The 18,734-nt window shown below is 37.6% G+C and overlaps 1 protein-coding gene across 1 annotated transcript in view; it reads right to left on the bottom strand.

Annotated features, from left to right (window-relative positions):
- The window catches only part of CSRNP3 (cysteine and serine rich nuclear protein 3), a 208,255-nt gene extending 189,744 nt beyond the window's left edge, over positions 1-18,511 (bottom strand). Inside the window, exon 1 of the mRNA XM_046019869.1 lies at positions 18,453-18,511. The gene's annotated coding sequence lies outside the window, so the exon portion shown is untranslated. The remainder of the gene's footprint in view (positions 1-18,452) is intronic.
- Positions 18,512-18,734: the final 223 nt, after the last annotated feature.

Genomic DNA, 18,734 nt, shown 5'->3' with positions numbered 1-18,734 from the left:
TCAAGTATAATTAACTTTTCTTTTGCATACCTTTGTGTATACCTCTGATTATATCTCTAGAATAAAGCCCTAGAAGTGGAAATACTGAGCATTCAATATACATTGTCAAATTACCTGGCAGAAGGATTCTACCAATTTGTTTCTTTTATGGTGCATTGGTATATCATTTTACTATAACCTTGCCATGACTATGACAATACTATTTTTTAAAATATCTGTGAGTTTTGGGGTGCCTGAGTAGCTCAGTTGGTTAAGCATCTGACTCTTGGTTTCAGCTTGGGTCCTGATATCATGGGTCATGGAACTGAGCCCTGTGTCAGGCTCCAGCTCCATGTTAGGCTCCGCACTCAGTGGAAGTCTGCTTGGATATTCTCTCCCTCTGCCCCTTCCCCTGCTCATGCTCTCTCTCTCTCTCTAACAAATAAATGTTTAAAAAAATAAAAAAATATAATATCTGTGAGTACTTCAGATATTCCATAAAAACAAGGGCTATACACATATAGTATTTACTATATGCCAGCACTGTTCTAGCATCTCACATATATATTAGACTGGATTCTAAAATGGCATCCCTATCCCCTAGTGTGCATGCCTTGTATACCTCTAGGATTGCAAATATGGTGAGATACCAGTCCTGTAATTATGTTCCCATCACAAGGCAAAGGGAATTTGCATATATACTTAGAGTCCTGTATCAGACCTGATAAGAGGTGATATAGGTGGGCCTGACCTAATCACATGAACACTTTAAATCTAGAGGTAAGAAATTAAGGGTGAGATTGTGGATTTAAAGTAAGATTCTCTGTAGCTGACTTTGAAGAAGGAAGGGGTGCTATGACATGGCACGTGTGCAGCCTCTAGGAGCTCTAAGAGCAGCTCCAGCTGAGCAAGCAGGATACAGGGGCCCCAGGCTAAAACCATGAGGAGCTGAATTCTGGCAAAAAGGATGAGCTGGGAGGTAGATTTTTCCTCCCCAGAATTACCAGACAAGAACTCAGCCAAACAGACACCTTGGTTTCCACCTTGTGAGATCCTGACCAAAGAACTTACCCACACAGTGCAGGATTTCTGACCTATATGCTAATAAATGGGCATTAGTCTTTAGAGGAGGCATTTGAATTCCAAGCATTTTGGCACTTGGGATCATACCTTTAATCACCACTCTTTCTTGACTATTGATGGTATCCTACTGCTCAAAATTGGTTTTCTCTGCATATTTGTGAGTTAGAACTATTTGTACATGTGCATTCTTTCCATCCTTATTGGGTTTCTGCGTGTTTATTTCTGCGTGTATATTTATCTAAGTTACTTAACATATTTTTTCTCAATAAAGGATACATTAAGTTTGTGTTTAGAGACATTTTATTATAGCTATTAGGAGCACACTCTGGCTTGTGATTTTTGATATTTTTACATTACCTTTATAGAAGAAATAGGTCAAACACTTTTACATCCAAGTGCCTCTTTAGAATTTAAACTGAATTCATTGGGATTCCTTCATACTGTCCATAATGTTCTATTTTTTCTTAATTAATAAATTCCCTTTCTTCTAAATAAATAGATCATAATAATGTGGCTGAGTCCTTACTTGGTACCAGAAACTAAATTCTGTTAATGTGCTATCTCATTTGCACTTATAATTGACTCTGAAATGAGTATTATTGTTGCCTTATTATCACTGGGCAACATGAAGCTTAGAATATATGTTACTTATGTATTTTGGACATAAGGCTCCTTTGTGACAGCAAATATTTTGAAACATAAGTGCACATGCCACTTTGTAGAAATTTAAAAAACAAACCATGGGGGAAAAAAGAGAATTTATATTTGAATATATTACTCTTATGAAGAATATGCAATTCATGGAGTAATTTTGGAAATGTTTTTATTTTGGAAACATAGTAACTATTTTCATATTGAAAAAATTATTAAAACATGTTTCAACCTTGGAGTTAGAGATTCTTTGGGAGATTATAGGTATACATCTGTCTTAAAAACGATTAATGTAGGGGTGCCTGGGTGGCTCAGTAGGTTGAAGCCTCTGTCTTCAGCTCAGGTCATGGTCTCGGGGTCCTGGGATCAAGCCCCACATCAGGCTCCCTGCTCGGCGGGAAGCCTGCCTCTCCCTCTCCCTCTGTCTGCTGCTCTGCCTGCTTGTGATCTCTCTCTTTCAAATAAATAAATAAAATCTTTAAAAAAAAAAAGGATTAATGTAGCATATACAAAACTTGATCTATAAAATTCTAATGGATGAAGTTATGTGTTAGAAAGGGAGTCTATGATCAAATAATTCTTGAAAATTCTTAATACTCTATACCCTTTTTGAAGAATCTCACTGTGCATTAGCCTAATAAAGGCTATACAGAAGTTGGTATTGTTTAAATTTGGTCAAGATTCTTGCAAACTTATTTAAGCATAGAAATTTTTTTTAAAGATTTTATTTCCTTATTTGACAGAGAGAGAAAGTGAGAGAGGGAACACAAGAAGGGGGAGTGGGAGAGGGAGAAGCAAGCTTCTTGCTGAGCAGGGAGCCTGGTGCAGGGCTTGATTCCAGAACAATGGAATCATGACCTGAGCCAAAGGCAGATGCTTAACCAGTGAGCCACCCAGGCACCCCATAAGTATAGAATATTTTTTTCATGGAATATTCAATAACATTTCTCAGAACTTTGAAAAATCCTTTACCAGTTTAATATTTTGAAAGTCTTACCACTGTTATCCATTAATGATTCTAGGATTTGTTTTCACCATTATGAAAACATGGAAAAATACTATCTCGTACAATACTAACTTAATTAGCTGATGTCCAGTGATCTAATTGCTGTTAATGTGAAAGAATAGAAAAACTTGCCAATCAAGAATTTTATGGGAGGAGGAGCAAGATGGTGGAGAAGTAGGAGACGTAAATATCATTGGGTCCCAGGAGTTCAGCTAGTTATTTATCACACCATTCTGAGCACCTACAAGCTCAACAGGAGATCAAAGAACAGCAATTTTAGGAACAGAAAAGCAACCAATTTCTGGAAAGTAAGACATGTAGAGAAGTAAATCTGAAGTGATATATGGGAAGACAGACCACAGTGGGAGGGGCCGGCTCCTGTCAAGATGTACAGCAGCAGAGCACAAAATCCAAACTTTTAGAAGTCTGCTCCGCTGATGGATGTCACTCCAGAGGTTAAGCGGAGGGTGGAGCCCTTGTGGGGACAGTGTGGTCTCAGGTCCCACGGGGTCACAGAAAGACTGGGGGTGCCTGAGTGTGGCAGAGCTGCCAGGTATCAGAGCAGAGAAGCCGGTTACAGAGATGGAGCCAAGGAGTGGGCTCTCAGCTCGGGATTACCTTAAACTGTGATCTGCAGCACAGTTGGGCCAATGCTCTTTGAGCAGAGACACCACAAATTGTAGATACTGGGAGACCCCCCTCCTTCCTCCTCTGGGAGGAGCGGTGCTGGAGCATGCTACAGGAATCTGCTATGTTTGGAGACTCCAAACGGGGCCATGTGCCAGAGATAGAAACAATCAGTCACAGGCCAGGTGAGCTCAGAGTGCAGCGGGAAACCAGGGAGACAGGAGAGATTGACTGCTTTTCTCTAAGGGCACGCTGAGGAGTAGGGTCCCAAGTTCTCGGCTTCTCCTGGCCAGAGATTGGGAAGCCACCATTTTCTTTCCTGTCCTCCGAAGCTATACGAAAAGCATTCAGGAACAAAAGCTCCCAAGAGTGAAGCCGAACAGATTACTTAGTCCGGCCCCTGGCAAGGACAGTACATTCTGCCTCTGGCAAAGACATTTGAGAATCACTGCAACAGTCCCCTCCCACAGAATATCAGCAAGAACATCCAGCCAAGACCAAGTTCACTGATCTAGGAGAACTACAAAACTTCAGAGCTACAGGAATACAGCACATAGAATTCATGGCTTTTTTTCCCCATGATTCTTTAGTCTTTCAAAGTTAAATATTTTTAATTTTATTTTTTTTCTTATTCTAGTAATTTTTCTCTTTTTATTTAAGTGTTTTTTTAACTATTTTAGCTTATCAATACCATTTTAAAAATCTTTAAGTTTCATTGTTATACTCCTATTCTATCCCTTCATTGTATTTAGCCTTATTTTTTGTATACATATAGGTTTTTCTTTCTGTAAAACTTTGGGATACAGTTTCTTCTAACAGATCAAAATATACCCTAAATCTAGCACATGGCTTTGTTCTACTCTCCAGCATAATCACATTCTTTCCTCTTTTTTTACCCTTTTCAACCAACTTCTTATCTTATCAATTCTTTTTCTAGAATCTTTTTAATTGTCATTTTACAATCCTATTTCATCCCTTTGTCATGTTCACTGATATATATATATCTCCATATAAATGTTTTTCTTTCTTTAAAATTTTGGGAGGCAGTTTCTTCTAACAGACCAAAATATACCCAAAATCAAGTGTGTGGCTGTTCTTTTCACCAGTCAAATACATATATATAATTTTCCCCCCTCCTTTCTTTCTTCTGCAGCCCCCCACCCTGATTTTGGGTCTCTTCTGATTTGGTTAGTATATATTTTATCTGGAATTGTCCCTACCCTTTTAGTATTTTGTTCTCTCATTCATCTATTCTTATCTGGATAAAAATGACAAGGCAGAAAAACTCACCACACACACATAAAAAAGAACAAGAGGCACTACCGATAGCTAGGAGCCTAATCAATATGGACATTAGTAAGATGCAAGATCTAGAGTTCAGAATAATGATTACCAAGGTGCTACATGGACTCAAAAAAAGCATGGAGGATACTAGAGAATCCCTTTCTGGAGAGATAAAATCCCTTTCTGGAGAAATAAAAGAACTAAAATCTAACCAAGATGAAATTTTTAAAAAGCTATTAATGAGGTACAAAAAAAAATGAAAGCTCTTACTGCCTGGATAAAAGAGGCAGAAGAGAGAATTAGTGATATAGAAGATCAAATGATGGAGAATAAAGAAGCTTAGAACCTGAGATAAACAACTACTGGACCATGAGGGGAGAATTCAAGAGCTAAGTGATACCATAAGATGAAACATTAGAATAATTCGATCCCAGAGGAAGAAAAAAGAGAGAGAGAGGCAGAAGGCATATTGGAGCAAATTATAGTACAGAATTTCCCTAATTTGGTGAAGTGAACAAGCATCAAAATCCAGGAGACACAAAGAACCCCACTCAAAATGAATTAAAATAGGTCAACACTGTTATCTAATAGTAAAACTTACAGGTCTTGGTGATAAAGAGAAAATCCTGAAAGTAGCTCAGGACAAGAGCTCTGTAACATACGACGGTAGAAATATTAGTTCGGCAGCAGACCAATCCACAGAGACCTGGCAGGCCAGAAAGGACTGGCATGATATATTCAGAGTACTAAACGAGAAAAATGTGCATCCAAGAATATTATATCCAGCTAGGCTGTCATTGAAAATAGAAGGGGAGATAAAAAACTTCCAGGACAAACAAAAACTAAAATAATTTGCAAACACCAAACCAGCCCTACAGGAAATATTGAAAAGGGTCCTCTAAGCAAAGAGAGAGCCTAAAAGTAACAGACCAGAAAGGAACAGAGACATATACAATAATAGTCATCTTAAAGGCAATAAAATGGCACTAAATTCATAGCTTTCAATAGTTACCCTGAATGTAAATGAGCTAAAAGCCCCAATCAAAAGACACAGGGTATCAGAATGGAAAGAAAAAAAAAAAAAAACCATCAATATGCTGTCTGCAAGAAATTCATTTTAGACCCAAAAACACCTCCAGATCTAAAGTGAGGGGGTGGAAAACAATTTACCATGCTAACAGACATCAGAAGAAAGCTGGGGTGGCAATCCTTATATCAGATAAATTAGATTTTAAGAAAAAGACTATAATAAGAGATGAGGAAGGAAACTATATCAAACTTAAAGGGTCTGTCCAACAAGAAGATTTAACAATTTTAAATATCTATGCCCTAACATGGGAGCAGCCAATTATATAAACCAATTAATAACAAAATCAAAGAAATACATCAACAATAATATAATAATAAAGTAGGGAAATTTAACACCCCCCCTCACTAAAATGGACAGATTATCTAAGCAAAAGACCAACAAAGAAATAAAGGTTGTAAATGACACGCTGGACCAGATGGATATCACAGATATATTCAGAACACTCCATCACAAAGCAACAGAAGACACGTTCTTCTCTAGTGCACATGGAACATTCTCCAGAATAGATCACATCTTGGGTCAAAAGTCAGGTCTCAACTGGTACCAAAAGATTGGGATCATTCATTGCATATTTTCAGACCACAATGCTTTGAAACTAGAACTCAACCACAAGAAGAAAATTGGAAAGAACTCAAATACACGGAGGTCTACTAAAGAATGAGTGGTCAACCAGGAAATTAAAGAAGAGTTAAAAAAAATCCATGGATACAAATGAAAATGAAAACACAATGGTTCAAAATCTTTGGGACACAGCAAAGGCAGTCCTGAGAGGAAAGTACAGAGCAATACAAGCCTTTCTCAAGAAACAAGAAAGGTCTCAGGGTGCCTAGGTGTCAGTTAAGTGTCCAGCTCTTAGTTTTGGCTCAGGACATGTCTCAGGATCATGAGATCAAGCCCCGTGTCGGGCTTCACCCTCAGTGTGGGGTCTGCTTAAGATTTTCTCACCCAATCCCTCTACCTCTCCTCCCTGTGTTCTCTCTCTCTCTCTCTCCCTCTCTCTGAAATAAATGGATGACTCTTAGGGGGGAAAAAAAAAAAGGAAACAAGAAAGTTCTCAAGTATACAACCTAACCCTACAACTAAAAGAGCTGGAGCAAGAACAGCAAAGAAAGCCTAAACCCAGCAAGAGAAGAGAAATAATAAAGATCAGAGCAGAAATCAATGAGATAAAAACCAAAAGAACAGTAGAACACATCAATGAAATTAGGAGGTGGTTCTTTGAAAGAATTAAGATTGATAAACCCCTGGCCAGACTTATCAAAAAGAAAAGAGAAAGGATCACTATTAATAAAATCATGAATGAAAGAGGAGAAATCAAAACAACACCAAAGAAATACAATTATAAGAACATGTTATGAACAACTATACAGCAGCAAATTTGACAATGTGGAAGAAATGGATGCATTCCTAGAGACATATAAACAACCAAAACTGAACCGGAAAGAAATAGAAAACCTGAACAGACCCATAACCAGTAAGGAGATTAAAGCAGTCACCAAAAATCTCCCAACAAACAAGACCTCAGGGCAGTATTAATACCTAGAATTAATACCTAGTCTCCTAAAACTGTTCCAAAAAATAGAAATGGAAGGAAAACTTCCAAACTCCTTTTATGAGGCCAGCATTACCTTGATCCCAAAACCAGACAAAGACTTCATCAAGGATATTGGTCTGTAATTCTCCAGACCAATATCCTTGATGAACACGGATGCAAAAATTCTCACCAAAACACTAGCAAGTAGGATCCAACAGTACATTAAAAAGATTATTCACCACGACCAAGTGGGATTTATTTCTGAGCTGCAAGTTTGGTTCAACATCCACAAATCAATCAATGTGATACAATACATTAATAAAAGAAAGAACAAGAACCATATGATACATTCAATAGATGCTGAAAAAGCATCTGACAAAGTACACCACACTTTCTTAATCAAAACTCTTCACAGTGTAGAGATAGAGGGTACATACCCAATATCATTACAGCCATCTATGAAAACCCCACAGCGAATATCATTCTCAATGGAGAAAACTGAGAACTTTTCCCCTAAAGTCAGGAACACAGTAGGGCTGTCCACCATCACCACTGCTATTCAACATAGTACTAGAAGTCCTAGCCTCAACAATCAGACAACAAAAAGAAATAAAAGGCATCCAAATCAGCAAAGAAGTAGTCAATCTCTCACTCTTTGCAGATGATATATTGTATGTGGAAAACCCAAAAGTCCACTCCAAAACTACTAGAACTCATACAGGAATTCAATAAAGCATCGGGATATAAAATCAATGCACAGAAATCAGTTGCATTTCTATACACCAACAGCAAGATAGAAGAAAGAGAAATTAAGGAGTTGATCCCATCTACAATTCCACCCAAAACCAAAAGATACCTAGGAACATACCTAACCGAGGAAGCAAAGAATCTGTACTCAGAAAACTATGAAGTACTCATGAAAGAAATTGAGGAAGACACAAAAAAATGCAAAAACGTTCCGTGCTCATGGATTGAAGAACAAATATTGTGAAAATGTCTATGCTACCTAAAGCAATCTATACATTTAAAGCAACCCAATCAAAATATCATCAATGTTTTTCAAAGAAATGGATCAAATAATCCTAAAATTTACATAGAACCAGAAAAGACCCTGAATAGCCAGAGGAATGTTGAAGAAGAAAACCAAAGTTGGCAGCATCACAATTCCAGACCTTAGGCTCTATTACAAAGCTGCAATCATGAACAGTATGGTACTGGCCAAAAACAGACACATAGATCAATGGAACAGAACAGAGAGCCCAGAAATGGACCCTCAACTCTATGGTCAACTAATCTTTGACAAAGCGGGAAAGAATGTCCAACAGAACAAAGACAGTGTCTTCAACAAATGGTGTTGGGAAAATTGGACAGCCACATGTAGAAGAATGAAACTTGACCACTTCCTTACACACACACAAAAATAGACTCAAAATGATCAAAGACCCCAATGTGAGACGAGAATCCATCAAAATCCTTGAGGAGAACACAGGTAGCAACCTTTTCCACCTCAGCCACAGCAACTTCTTCCTAGAAACATCACCAAAGACAAGGGAAGCAAGGGCAAAAATGAACTATTGGGACTTCGTCAAGATCACAAGCTTTTGCACAGCAAAGGAAACCATCAACAAACCAAAAAACAACTGACACAATGGGAGAAGATATTTGCAAATGGTGTATCAGATAAAGGGCTAGTATCCAAAATCGGTAAAGAACTTATCAAACTCAAAACCCAAAGAACATATAATCCAATCAAGAAATGGGCAAAAGACATGAACAGATTATTTTTGCAAAGAAGACGTCCAAATGGCCAACAGATACATGAAAAGTGCTCCACATCACTCGGCATCGGGGAAATACAAATCAAAACCATGGTGAGACACCACCTCACACCATTCAAAATAGCTAAAATAAATCAGTCAGGAAACAACAGGTGTTGGTGAGGATGCAGAGAAAGGGAGACCCTCCTACACTGTTGGTGGGAATGCAAGCTGGTGCAGCCACTCTGGAAAACAGTATGAAGTTTCCTCAAAAAGTTGAAAATAGAGTTTCCCTACAACCCAGCAATTGCACTACTGGGTATTTACCCTAAAGATACAAATGTAGTAATCCGAAGGGGCACATGCACCCGAATGTTTATAGCAACAATGTCCACAATAGCCAAACTATAGAAAGAACCTAGATGTCCAATGGATAAAGAAGATGTGTGTATATATGGGGGAAAAAAAAAATATATATATATATATATATATACAACAATGTAATACTATGCAGCCATCAAAAAAAAAAAATCTTGCCACTTGCAATAACATGGATGGAACTAGAGGGTATTATGCTAAAGGAAATAAGTCAATGAGAGAAATACAATTATCATATGATCTCTCTGATATGAGGAATTTGAGAGGCAGGGTGTGGGGGCATGGGAGGTAGGAAGGGGAAAAAATGTAACAAGAAGGGACTGGGGAGGGAGAAAAACCATAAGAGAGTCTTGATCTCAGGAAACAAACTGAGGGTTGCTGGGGGGTGAGGGGGAAGGGATAGGCTGGCTGGGTTATGGACATTGGAGAGGGTATGTGCTATGGTGAGTGTTGTGAATTGTGTAAGACTGATGATTCACAGACCTATACCCCTGAAGCAAATAATACATTATATGTTAATAAATTTTTTTTAATTAAGAAGAATTTTTTTAAAGATTTTATTTATTTATTTGACAGGGAGATAGAGAGCACAAGTAGGTAGAGCAGCAGGTAGAGGGAGAGGGAGAAGCAGGCTCCCTGCTGAGAAGGGAGCCTGATGTGGGACTCGATTCCAGCACCCTGAGATCATGACCTGAGCTGAAGACAGCCACTTAACTAACTGAGCCACCCAGGCACCCCAAAATTAAGAAGAATTATATGGGTTTTTCAGATAATCACATCAAAAAATGGTCAGAAGACAAGAACAGACACTTCTCCAAAGAAGACATACAAATAGCTAACAGACACATGAAAAAATGTTCATAATCATTAGCAATCAGGGAGATTCAAATCAAAACCACATTAAGATACCACCTTACACCAGTTAGAATGGCCAAAATTAACAAGACAGTAAACAACATGCGTTGGAGAGGATACGGAGAAAGGGGAACCCTCTTACACTGTTGGTGGGAATGCAAGTTGATGCAACCACTTTGGAAAAGTGTGGAGATTGCTCAAAAAATTAAAAATAGAGCTACACTATGACCCTGCAATTGCACTACTAGGTATTTACCCCAAAGATACAGATGTAGTGAAAAGATGGGCCATCTGTATCCCAATGTTCATAGCAGCAATGGCCAGGGTCACCAAACTGTGGAAAGAACCAAGATGCCCTTCAGTGGACGAATGGATAAAGAAGATATGGTCCATATATACAATGGACCATTATGCCTCCATCAGAAAGGATGAATACCACTTTTGTATCAACATGGATGGGACTGAAGGAGATTATGCTGAGTGAAATAAGTCAAGCAGAGAGAATCAGTTATCATATGGCTTCACTTACTTGTGGAGCATAAGGAATAACACGGAGGACATTGGGAGATGGAGAGAAGAGAGATGGGGGAAATTGGAGGGGGAAACAAACCATGAGAGACCGTGGACTCTAAAAAACTAACTGGGGGTTTTGGAGGGAAGGGGGATGGGGGTTTGGGTGAGCCTGGTGCTGGGTCTTATGGAGGGAACATATTGCATGGAGCACTGGGTATGGTGCATAAACACCGAATTTTGGAACACTGAAAAGAAATAAAGTAAAACAAAATGGAAAAAAAGAATTTTATGGGTTTTTGATACATTAATGAAGAATAATACTTAGGAGTCATTAAAAGCCCTGGGTATTGTTTGGCTCCATTCTTCCATTCCTAGTTTCCAATTCTTAGCTTATAAACAGAGAAGGATGACAAACAATAACAATGAAAATTACACACAATTCCATATTATGTTCCACATTCTGTGGCGAAAAATGTTTAACATATATCTATCAGGCTTTACAGTATCACCCAAGTTGATAACCGAATTTTACAGAAAGGGCAGCAGAAGCTTGGATAACTTAAGTCACTTTCCCAAATTTACAGAGGCAGTAAGATGGCATGTCTAAGAGATGAAGGACAGTCAGCCTGATGGCAAAGTCCAATATGCATCCCATCAATTACTACACTATACTACCTAAAAATCTAATGGACCACCCGAAGTTAAAATACCCCGTTAGCTCAATGTATGCATTTCTAGAAGAAGGCATGCTGACTGGCTCACTAAATCATTCATTTAAGGGGTATATATGTATACCACAGTACAGTTCCCACATAAATGAGCACAGTGATGGTATATTAGGAATCAGTCTTTCTCTTGAAACTCCCAGACATCACATCAGGGCATAACATTCTTTTTTTTTTTTTCTTTTTGGTCAGGTCTACCTGGCTGTGGTAGACTGTGGGACTTCCCCTGGTATTATATTATCTGCTTACCTTTACCTTGAGACATATTAAACTCCAGCAAAATGGATATGTAAACTCTCAGCATGCAAACTTGATTTCTTTGAGGTTGATTCAGCATTGTCACTTGCCAAACTTTATGGCTTAGACTTGTTCACCAGAACATAATATAAATGACAGAGTGAGGGCCCAGAGCAGAAAAAAAAATACTGGTGAACAATTCTAATTTTAATCAGCTTGTTGCTGAACAACTTAATTCAAGAGAGTGAAGAATACCTGAATAAGAGTATACATATGAGAACAGTCAGAGATTGGTAAAATACATATTACTACATTTTCTTATACAAATATGATTTAATATTTATTACATGTTAATGCAAAAATTATAATTAACCATGTTAACTTACAAAGAATCCATTCACTTACTATATGATGATGGGGTGTGTGTGTGTGTGTGTGTGTGTGTGAAAACAGGGTAATAGATAATGAAGCAGCATAGAACAGGGAGTTATGAGATGCAGAACCATGCAGAGGAAATCCCTTGTGAGGACAGGTGAGCTCAAATGGAATTTGCACAATAAAATTTCTGCAATACATAATTTTGCATGGCTTAACATTTTTACATGACATGGACATTGTTAGATTGAAAAGCCTTCCCAGAGAAGCCCATGGAAGGAGGGTACTATCTCAGAATGGAAGGGAGGGTATAAGACAAGGGTAAGAGGACTGACACAATTATTCCCTTAGTCAGCAAAACAATTTGGCACATAGTACATGTATCAGGCATTATATTAGATGTTGTTGATAGAGATAAAGGACACCCTTGCCACCAAGAATTATAGTTAAGATAGCTGAATAAAAATGTATGAAGAAGTCAAAAAAGTGGCTGTCAAACCACATCAAGAAGCCATGGTAGAAAGTGCGGGACAAGCCTGAGGCAGTTCTAGGTTGTTTTCATTGACTCTGTCCAAAAGTAGTGTGGAGATCTCTGAATATAGAAACTGAAAAGGGGAGTGCCCAGGCTCAGTTTCCCATCTGACACTGAGCCCTAGAGGACTTCATTGTGTGCATGGGAGAGTCTATGTAGGACACTTACTGATTTAGGTATAACAGGAGGCAAAGAATCTCAAACTTTAAGGATTAGCTTTATGAGCTACCAGAAAGGAATTTCGAAAAAGCAAAAAAAAAAAAAAAAAAAAAAAAAAAAATTTAAGATAATGTTCGAAAACCTTTTCTAGAGTCTTTCTGGCTTAAGATGCTGACAGCATCACAACCAGTATTACCTGGGTAATGACTGATGACAGATATTGATTTTTCTGTGGCTAGCCCAACCTGGGAGAGAAAAGGAAATCTTTGTAAATGCATTCAGGAGTCCTGTTTGGGAAATTATTTGTTTCATTTATTAAATATATCGTGATACATCCACAACATGACAGCAGCTAACTGTATCAACCCTTACTAGAGAACAAAACTAAAATATATTTTTTACCATGACAGCAAGCTCACAAAAAGTCAAGGAGACTGTGACAGTAAGTCAAAGAGATCAGTAAAAGGATATGAGGGCAGGTCTAAAGTGGAGAGTTCCATGTAACTCTAAAATTCCTGTGCTGTTATGCTTTGTGGACCATCTGGCCACACCATGCTTTTTTGCCTTCTTCCAAAGTCCTCCTAAACTGAATGCTTTTCTTGCATCCAGTATTTAATGCATTATATCCAATATTTAATACAAACACATAGTGTTTGGCTGTTGTTATTTTGCATAAGCAAATGCTCAGTTTCTTACTAAAATATCACGGTGGGAATCCCTCTCTGTGCCTTCTTTCTTCATAGGCAAAACAAGCAATCCAGGAAGAAACCATCTCTACAGGCCAGTCCCATGTTTCTAGGGTAACAGAAAACTAAAATATTCAAAGGGAATACATGAAAATAAAATGAGTATTTGCCAAAGGGTTTCATAGTCAATATTCTTTAAAGATACAAAAATTCACAGAAGAACTACTTGTGTGTGGTGGCTGGTTTTTGTACAAAAGTGCAATGCCAGTCAGGAGAAATATTAAGATGTGTATACCACCACTTGTTGTTGAATTAGAAGTTAGTGTGTTAAGCTCTGTTTTTATAAAGATTTTGTTTTATTTATTTGAGAGAGAGAGCGTGCACATAAGCAGGGGGCACTGCAGGGCAAGAGGGAGAGGCAGGCTCCCCTCAGAGCTGAGAGCCCCATGTGGGGCTCGATCCCAGAATCTGGGATCATGGCCTGAACCTAAGGCAGACATTTAACCAACTGAGCCACTCAAGAGCCCTTGTGTTAGGCTCTTGATCTCACTAAAGTAGGAAGTCTTTGGAAATAAATCACATAGTTTCTATTCACCTCTTAGCCATAAGATTAAAAAGAATGGCAAAGTTGAGCTCCTTTCAAGTGGTTTTTTTTGCTAGAGTGTTATTCTTAGAATTACTATTGACATTTATCAAGGTCATCATAATCTTGAATTAAATGCTTGAAAAGTTATGTTGAGTCTGTATTCTCAGAGTATACACATTTAGCAATTTTCAGGTCAAACTATTTAGTCTATTGTAACAACTCAGATCTGAATAGTTGACTGACAAATCAAATGATCTGCCCAACTGATTGACTGAATATGTGAAAACATCCAAATGTGATCATTAGCTTGATAATCAAACCCAGTTCTTGCTTTCTGATGTACAAAGTGGTAATTAAAAAGTAATTATGCTGCTTTAGACCAACCCCCCTTCCATACCTAGATAAGCCCTATCTTATACTATCAAGTATTAAACATATACTAAAGCAAAACTGACTTCTGATCAATAATATTTTTGAGTTATGGCCTACCATCGTACAAACACTAAAGCAATTCTTCATCTGTTTGAGTTACCTGAGTACCTAGCACAATTTTTTTTTTAAGATTTTATGTATTTATTTGACAGAGATCACAAGTAGGCAGAGAGGCAGGCAGAGAGAGAGAGAGGGAAGCAGGCTCCCTGCTGAGCAGAGAGCCCGACGCAGGACTCGATCCCAGGACCCCGAGATCATGACCTGAGCCGAAGGCAGCGGCTTAACCCACTGAGCCACCCAGGCGCCCCACCTAGCACAATTTGAACATTGAGAAACCAGACCCAAGCTTTCTTACCTGGGTGTAACTTCCATTTCTTTTAAATTCCACCCTTCCATTCCCGGCAATGCAATGTTATTTGACAAACTAGCATACTTCCATGACAGATATAAAATTGTCTACCTGTATTATGAGCAACTATTAATATTTCATTTTCCTGAATATGTTTTGTGAGACTTAAGAGACCCATGTAAACTTATCTATGGATCTGGCAAGTCACTTGCAGCCAATAAAGAACCACGGAGCAGTCAAGAGCCACTACTAACAAGCTGTGTTTTAAAATCATCTGCAGGTGAGCATGAGCCTAGGTAATGCGTTATTTTCAGGAACTTCAAATGCGCTTGAAAACTTTGATCGTGCGGGCAATAGGGTTATCTGGAAAGCTTGCACGACCCATCTCCTCATCCATCTGCTTTGTTGTCAGTGTGCTTTTTAAGGTCATCTGTCTTTAGGCTGAACGTGTTGCCCCTGAAGGGCTTTGTTCATGTTAATAGATGAAAACTAAACACCTCCCATCACCCTAACTCTTTGTGAAAAATAATGTTCTGATGTGCCATATTAATTTAAGTAATGTAGTGGCTAGATATTAAATACATTAAAATATAGTTTAAGCATGTGGTATTTTATTTGCTGTATTACTAACAAATCTAATAGACTAAAGTTATTATTACAAAAATAAACAATATGTCAAAAATATTGAAGTGAGAGGTAAAAGTTAGGAATCTTATTTGAATTATGATAAAATATAACAGCTTTATGATGATTTTCCCGCTCAACAATTTGCTGAGAGAAAATATTTGTAATGAATATGTTTTAATTTAGGAAATTGCCTCAGGTAAAATACGATAACTGTGATTTTTTACTTCTGATTTTGAAAAGCCACATAGAGTGAAATTTTATTTCCAAATAAAGCAAAAGCCTTCCAATAAAACAAAGAAAGTGTATTTGTAATAATTCTTTTTAAAATTAGATCACATTGTTATTAATATTTACAGTTTTTAGGTTGTGTAATTTTTTATATATTAGATTACAAAGGACTGGCAGTATAGAAACAGTATGGACATTAAGTTTAAAGAAGTCTTCATCTGTCAAAATATGAATTTGATCTTTGCTATCCATAGCCTGAACATAGATCTCAAGCTTTCTTTTCTATGATTGAGATGATTGATGCACTAAAATATATTTCATAATTTTACTGTCTCATTCAATGTACTACTAACCACACAGAAAGAAAAAGGAAAGTATTATGCAAAAGGAACATATGTAACATATAAACACATAACATGTAAAAACCTATATTTGAGTCTTAAAAATGCCCTAAAGGAAAAAACAAATGATACCGCATTTGCCATCTCACAGAACAGCCTTACATGGTTTTCATTTGCCTTGTTTCATCCTTCACTTGGACAGGAAGCTCTTAACTGTTTTCTTTCATGCTTTTTTTTTCCTCTCTTGCCTCCACTCCAGCGCACATGCCTGCACCCCCCCCTTCAACACACACTCTTTTTTTCCTATAGTCTCTGTAGTAAAAGCTACCATAGTTATCTCATGGAGACGTCTCATGCAGACGCCTCATGCAGACGTCTGCCAGTGGATGATAGGAAACGCTGATTGAGAAAGGGTTTATCTACTTTTCATCCAAAATATGTGAACCATTAAGGAAATTATAAAAAGCAGCAACAATACACTCTGGTTTTATTCAGAACCTTTCCCTTAGCGATTATTAAAACGACGATATTTTTAGCCAAAGAAAGCAAAATGCATCTGCAGCAGCTGGTTTCCAAGGAAACAGAATAATTTAAAACCATGTGGAACTCTGCTCTCTAATTTTCATCAATTCCCCTTCATTCCTGGAGGTAGCTTTACTCAGAATTTATAATTTCCAAAAAACATAACTGCCCTGATTTATTTTTTTCTAACACATTTTAGGAGGTGAAAACTCTCTGGACTTATATATCACCTAAATTCCAATCTAGGGGTAGATTAATTTCTATCACCATTTTGTTTTAAAAACCAAGATCAGAAGATTCCATCAATAATTAGAAACATAGCAACATTGCAGTATCATGTAATGATTTCTGAAATCCAGAAATAGTTCAAAATAAACCATGCAAGTGTATTTGCTTGGGTCAATAAGACACAAGCATATAAACATATTATTAGCTATATTTAGTACGTTTAGGAAATTTAAGCTAGTTCTCCATTCATTTACATGACCTTTTCCAAATATTCAGTAGTTTTTCTCCCCTTCTCTTTTCATAATTTTTTCAAGAACTATTTTGCATTCGTCTCTCATTTAAAACCAAACCCCATTTCTCAAACAAAAACAAAAAGCAAAGACAAGATAAAAAAATTCATAGATATGATACATATTCATTCCTGTTAGTTTGTGGTTTATTCAAAAGAAGTATTTTTAAAATACTTGAATACACCATTTACATCAGAGAAATACTTTTATTATAATCGACAAGTCTTAATTGATTGCCAATGTCAGTAGATGCCAGATACCAATGCCAGGTCAGTAGAAATATTACTTAAAAGAAGCTTGATTTTAATTAGATTCCCTCATTCCTTAACTGCTCCCTGTTTATGAATTAAAATAACTAGAAAAGTAAATGACTTGTAGTAAAATTATTTTTCTTCTTTTTACTGTAAATGTGTCATTTAGTGTATATTTTTAGAACTCTCGCCTATTTTCCCTAAGGGGAAAAATCAAAGACAGTATTAAGAGATACAAGCAACTGGTGCAGTAAAATCTTAACTTCTGAGCTCTTAAACACACACACACACACACACACACACACACACACACACAAAACTATTGCCCTAGGGATATTACCAACAATATAAATGCTGCGAAGGAACCCTTATCTAGATATGTTTGATCGATAAATGAAACTGCCAATGAAACTTGCCTATTAAGATGCTGTTTTTTACAGCAATGTTTAATCCTTCACAAACAGGTTTCTGAGGTTTTAAAATGAAAACAGCCCTATGCATGTTGCTAAACGTAGAGTCGCTTTATCATCACCTAAGCTTACGATTTACGAAATAAAATGATACAATTACTCAGTAGCATGAGATTTATCAAGAGCAGAAAGTTAAATGAAAGAGCTTAAACGCACACGAAATCATTCATTCTAATGCAGCACTTAGAGTCTCCAACCTGCAAAAATTATTTTCCTAAACCATTCACTGTATTGTACATATTAAAAGACACCACATGAAATTTTATGTCTTATATTCAGAGAAAGCTCCATGTTCTCCGAACCTGTGGAATTTACCGGGCTTTCGTCATCTTTCCCTTCATTCCCAATCACACAAACTTGAATTGGAGGAACAACAACAACAACAAAAAGACACATGGTGATTCATTGTATCTATTAATTTTGCTTCAAGAACACTTCCTAGAAAGTTAAACAGGGCAGGACATGCCTCTGGTGTTATCAGCTAATGGTTTGGCAGGGAGGAAAAAACCGCTCACTGCAAAGCTTCCCTAAGCCACGAATGAGACACACTTTCGGGAAATGTCTTCAGAATAATTTTCGTATCATAAGATTGTCTCCATAGGCATTGAGAAGCATTCTGTTTTGAAGAAAAAGATTTTTTTTCTTTTTTGCTCTTACCTGTAAATATGGTTTCTGTACTTCAGCTCCGTCAGAACAGACTGAAGAGTTCACTCCTCCCTCGTCTATCCATCAGGCAGCCGCCGACCAATAACAAAGCCAGATCCGGGCGTTCTCCGGCTCACGCTCCCTGCTCTGCTGCCATCCCTTGTTTCCTCCCACCCCCACTCTCGTAGAGGGCAAGTCCTTGCAGCTGAGAGAGGGGAAGGGAGTGGAGAACATGAAGAGGAAAGGAATAAAGAGATGAAAGATGTTTCAAGGAATAGCTCCAAACTACCCCAA

The sequence above is a fragment of the Meles meles genome, chromosome 9, assembly GCF_922984935.1.
Source record: "Meles meles chromosome 9, mMelMel3.1 paternal haplotype, whole genome shotgun sequence".
In the NCBI taxonomy this organism is placed as follows: domain Eukaryota; kingdom Metazoa; phylum Chordata; class Mammalia; order Carnivora; family Mustelidae; genus Meles; species Meles meles.
This window is presented reverse-complemented; position numbering and strand designations above follow the sequence as displayed.